We start from the raw sequence: 5786 nt of genomic DNA, 5'->3' as shown, positions 1-5786 counted from the left end.
AGAAACCCCTTAGAAACAATAAAACTAGAAAGTACTGGATGTGTTTTTTGTAGGTGCCTTCAGGATGTAGGTGCATCCTGAAGATGCAGAACTGCCCTATCAACTACAAATATCGTCTACTGGGTACAAAGTATTGTCCTAACAATGCTTGAGATACAAAAGTGAGATAACACACAGTCTTTTCCTTTAGGAAGATGATATTCAAAAATATTACACATGCACCAATTATTACAATACATGATATATTAGAGTGACACATTGTACATATATGAGGACTGAGAAGAAAAGGTCATTATTGAGCAGGGAGAATATAAGAGTACAAGATAAACATTGAACAGGCAAAGAAAAGAAAGGAGGGTATTCTAGTTTGAAGAAATAGCATGATTAGTGGGAAGGTTTGGAAAATTGATGTGCCATGTATTATAAAAAATGAAATTACTTCAGTTTCATAATTTACTTAGTGATGTCTAGAAGCCAAGAAACAGGAACTGAAAAATTGTATGGCAGAAGCTTCATAGGCTTGAGAATCAGCTCAGCAGGTCATAATGTAGGGTCACAGAGTTTGGATTTCCAGGCTGGTACCTTAGTAAGTAATTAAAGTAAGAGTAGAGCAGAAATCATAGCTGGAAATCAAGGAAAATGAAAGTGGAGTTATAGAGAGGCCAGTGCTTGAATTTTTACAATAATAAGTGAAGGCACTAGAAATCATAATGTACTCTGCCTTTATCAATAGTATTTTGTCGTCTTTTCCTAGACCCTTCCTTTCCTCCAGGCATCCAAACCCCTTATTTTTCCACTGTAATTTTATCTGAGATACCATATGATCTTTCTTATGTGTGATTAGTCCTGTTTTGTTAGGGAAGATTCTCAGTTCAATCTAAAATGGGCAGGTATAATTGTGTGGTCAACATTGTCTCTCCTTTATAATTTAGGATCATAGGGAATCATGATCCAGTCATTTTGAAGATGAGGAAACTGAGATCTAGAGAACTGAGGTAAATTGCCCAAGAAAGCTTATCTTAAAAAGAAGAGAATAAGGTAAGACAAAAAGAATTCTGGACTATGTCTGTCTAGGCAACTAGCTAGATGTATGACCATTAACAAATTAATTGACCTTTTCAGCCCTAGTTTGTTCATTTATAAATAATGGCATAGGAAAGATGATCTCTAAGATCCCTTTGCTTTTACAAACATATTTCTGTGATTCTGTGTATCTTATACTATATCCTGCTATTAAGACCAAATTAATATTTCAATATGTTTTTTTTTTCATTTAGATCCAAGTCCTTTACAGGATACAGTTGTCCTATGTTAGAGGCCTTTGGTCCATCTGACCTTCAAAGTAGCCTGATACTCTTCTTATGGAAGTCCAGTAAGCAAGATTTCTTCAAGCCTCCCAATCATATTTTATAAATGACATCCCACCATATTACCAAATCTTTAAAATTCTGTCTACCAAACTGAGGCCATGAAAATTTCTCCTTTCAGTCAGAAGCAGCCTGCTTTACAATCAAACATTTGAACACTGTATTACCTTTTTCTAAAAATTGTGAGTAGGGCAAATTGCAAAATATTGTCATTGACTCCAAAGAGTTAGCAAATTTATAAAAAGCATACAGAGAAAATATAGAACCAAAAATTATCCAGTTGTTAAATGTCATTGTCAAATACAGAAAAGTATTTGGGGATACATAAAGCAGGGTTCAGGAGGCACTTGGTCATGAATTGTAATAACAGGAAGATCTAAAGCTAGGAAAATCTAAAGCTAGATTTTTTTTTATTTTTAAAAATTGAATACTTCAGGAATTTGCATGTCATACTTACAGAGGGGCTATGCTAATCTTCTCTGTTCATTCCAATTTAAGTCTATGTGCTACTGAAGCAAGCACTAAAGCTAGATATTCTGAGGCTTCAACAAATACCAGAAAATATGTTATTTTATATTATATTATTTAATTATTGTTTATAATTATAAAAAGCAGGAAAATCACCCTCAAATCAATATTCTAAGATAAAACTATGTGGGGACAGAGTGAAAAAAAAGACAAGATTCTCTCTCTCCACATCCAACCACCATGCAAGAGAAGGGAAAGAGAGAGAACTTGAGGGAGAAGATAACATATGAAGAAGTCCACCCCACCAGAGTTAGAAATCATGATGGAGCCAGGTCATGGAAGAGTTTATATGAGATGTGACAACCAGTACTATGGTAAAGAGGAGATTGTGTCCTCTACTATTACAATATTTTCCTATTTTAACCAATTATTCTTGCCAAATGAAAGCTAAGTTCAACTATTTGTACCTGCTGTACAAATCCAAAAATTATTAATTCACTCTACTTTTTGATATTCTGGGACAAAACCTCAGTTGCCCACTGTGTTAAAGCTCTGAATTACAATTTGGAAAAATATAAAGTAAAGAATTTGAAGGCCAAAACTGTGGAAAGGACCACTATATTTAATATGTAGAAATCATTTTAAAGATATTAGAAGATAAATATCTAGTGGAGAAGGCCAATACGTACAATGTTAAGATTTCACAGCATCTTCTCTAATCCTATAAATTTCCCCTAGAGCACTCACTCAAATTTATGAGATGCAAAAGAACTTTTGGACAGCTGAGCATTATCCATTTTTAAAGAGTCTCAGGTTAACAGGTAAAAAGTGATGATGTGCTGTGGAATAAAAGAAAAGTGATACTGAACTCTGATTTGATTTCCCTATGCTTCACTTCACATCTTTATTCATCCCTGAGGAAAGAACTAGCAGCCCAACACAAAGCTGTTGTTCCCATGAGCATAGCACTATAAGTATAAATGTGAAAAGGCATTAATAAAAGATATTCATCAGGTTTAAAAAAGGCCCATTTTCCCCCATTTTTAAATACCAACGTGTGTTGTTAGATAGCTGAAAGTCATGAAATATCATGGTCTTCAAAGTATTAAAGCTGAGGGTCATGCACAAGGCAATGAAGATACATCTTATATGAGTAAGCAGAATGCAATGAATTACAGTTTTGTGGTATCATAAAAGCAATCACCAGAGTGATGGTGGACAGGAAAGTGGGTTGGTGATATAATAAGAGAAAAGAATCATTAAAGAATAAGCTGCATTCTCCTTTGCTAGCCACTCAACCTTCAGAGATGGCAAGGAAGACTACTTACATAGTCCATGACTCCTGGTCTAGAATTACAATCTACATTATTAGATAGATGGATCAATAAAAATGCCTATTTCTGTTTTTCTGCAAAATATTTCCCCGATATGGCTGTGCCTTACTCTATAGGCAGAATTCTATATAAATGGACATTCCTAGGGATTTAAGATAATAAAAATTTGATCTGGAAGAGATTATTCACCACCCATCATTTCATAAAGGAAGAGACTGAGATTCAGAGAGAAATTAAGTGATCTGCCCAAATAGTTCTTGACACTTCACCAGGCTTAAATGATATTATATTCTAATTTTAGATCTTCTCTTGAGTTTATTGTTCTTCAGGAGACAGAGAGTAGGACAACTTAATGATAAAAGTACTTGACTGAGAATTAGATGACCTATGTTCAAGTCTTTACAATTTACCAGATAGATTATGATGGACAGTGAACTAGGAACATTGGGTCTTAGTTGAACTTATTAGGAATAAAAGAAGGTTGATACAGTCAGATAAAATGACAACAAGAGTGCTAAAGCTCAAAATAAACTGAGGTTGGCAAGGGAAGCTAAGAACAAAAAGATTTGTTTTGTTTTTTAAGCTATATTGGGAGAAAAGCGATGATAGAAGATAGAAAACAACACTTCTTAAAGTGGTTGCTGCAATAATAACTGACAAGAGAGAGAAGGCAGAGCCGCAACTCTTTGTTTTTCTCCTGTTTTCTCTGCCAAAGAGATTATACATCACATGCCCCCCAAAAAAGGAGAAACAAAATGATTGACAACAAGTAGATACCCACAATGAGTAAGGTGACAATAAAAATCACCTAGTTACCCTTGATGAATTCAAGTCATCTAATTCAAATGAACTAAATTCTTTGCTATTGAAAAAGTTAGAAAGTGTAATTGTGGAGTTCTGGTGGGTAATATTTAAAGAAATATGGGAAACAAGAGAGATACCAAAAGAATGAAAAAGGCAAATATTCTGATTTTTCAAAAACCAAAAGAGAAGATAGTGTATACACCCACATCCATATATGTTTGCCTATGTATAAATTCTCAAAAAGATTATCGAATAGTTGATTGGTGAACATCTGGAGTAGGAAGCAATGATTACAAAAAGATAGCATGATTTTATCAATACCAAGTTTTGTCCAATTTAGTCTCATTTTCTTTTTTGGTAGTATTTCCAAATTTTATCAAAGCTTTTGATAATGTATTTTGTGGTCTTCTTATGGAAATGATGGATAGATGTAGATAAGAGTTGATAATACAAATAGATTCAGAACTATTTAGACAAGTACAGTTGAGGAAGAGTTGATGTCAATAGTTACAATGTCAATGTACCAAAGGGTCCCAGCAGAGAATCTCAACTATCTGGACTTGGTCATATGCTGTACAACATTTTTATCAATAATTTGGATAAAGAATCAAATTAGCAGATGACATAAAGCTGAGAGGAAAAACTATCAAACTGGAAAATGGTGTCAGATTCAAAAAATTTTTGAAAGGTTAGAACAGAAGTATTTAATGTATGGCCTATAAGCCACATGCAGTGCCCAAAATTCCTGCATATGTTTTGATCCAGATTGCAATATAATTGAGAAATATTTAACAAAAGAAAGAAACATACAATGAAACAGATAATATTGATATGTGGTTTACTAATTCAATATACAACCCACAGATATTTTTATCTATGGCTTAAATTTCCTGTTTCTATTTAATTATGATACCACTGTGAATATTAAAAAGATAAAATTCATTAGGAAGAAAAGTAAATTCTTGGTTATAATGGTTATTAAAATGGTTTGTAAAATGATTAGGAAAAATCAGCTTTAAAAGTATAGACTTGTAGAGAAGACATACTTAGAAAATCATTTGTAGGAAATGAAAGAGATTTGGGGTTTCTAGTGGACTGCCAATTCAGTATGAAACCAAAAGAAAGCTAATTTATTTGTTCTTTGGCTTTTTTAAAGAAGCAAAACTTCCAGGGATAAGGAAGTGATGGTCACACTTTATGCTGCCCTCTTCATCACTAATCAGAAACATTGTGTTCAATTCTAAATTGATTCATTGGAAAGCATTAAGAGGAGAGCAATTAGGATAGTGAAGGTTTTTATGTCCATATTAAATGAAGAGCTGTTGAAAAAAATCATTAATTAAATATTTAATGTGGAGAGAAGACTAAGGAAAAACATGATAGTTGTTTTCTAATTGATCATTTTCATGGGAAATAGCAATTAGATTTTATATTTAAGCCCTAAAGTTAGAATCAGAAGGAATGAGTGAACATAAAAAAAGAAAAAAATAGAAGCTAAATATCAAGAAAAATGCAACAATTAAAGATATTTAAAAATAGAATGAGATGCCTTGGGAGGTAGTAGGCTCCCTCTCTTGGTATATTTTCAAGCAGAACCAGTATGGTCTCTTGTCAGATATAGGAATTCCTGTCACGTATGTATTCTCAGTTAGGTGAGGTTACTGCTGACAACTCTTAGGTTCTATGATTCTGCAACTAGGGAAAAACAAAATCCCAAGTCTTCACCATTTGTATCATTTGAGGATTCCACAATTCTATCAGTGTGTACAATCTAACCGTTAATCTGTACTAGAGGATCTCACTATTTAAAAGG

General features: G+C 33.3%; 1 non-coding gene across 1 annotated transcript; it reads right to left on the bottom strand.

Annotated features, from left to right (window-relative positions):
• Positions 1-1783: 1783 nt before the first annotated feature.
• LOC127546022 (U6 spliceosomal RNA) lies at positions 1784-1889 on the bottom strand. Its single transcript, XR_007949893.1, has one exon. It is a non-coding gene; the product is annotated as a U6 spliceosomal RNA (small nuclear RNA).
• Between the last annotated feature and the right edge of the window lie 3897 nt (positions 1890-5786).

Source organism: Antechinus flavipes, chromosome 1, assembly GCF_016432865.1.
Source record: "Antechinus flavipes isolate AdamAnt ecotype Samford, QLD, Australia chromosome 1, AdamAnt_v2, whole genome shotgun sequence".
NCBI classification, from domain to species: Eukaryota; Metazoa; Chordata; class Mammalia; order Dasyuromorphia; family Dasyuridae; genus Antechinus; species Antechinus flavipes.
The sequence above is the reverse complement of the archived record's forward strand: the minus strand, read 5'-3'. Positions and strand labels throughout refer to the sequence as shown.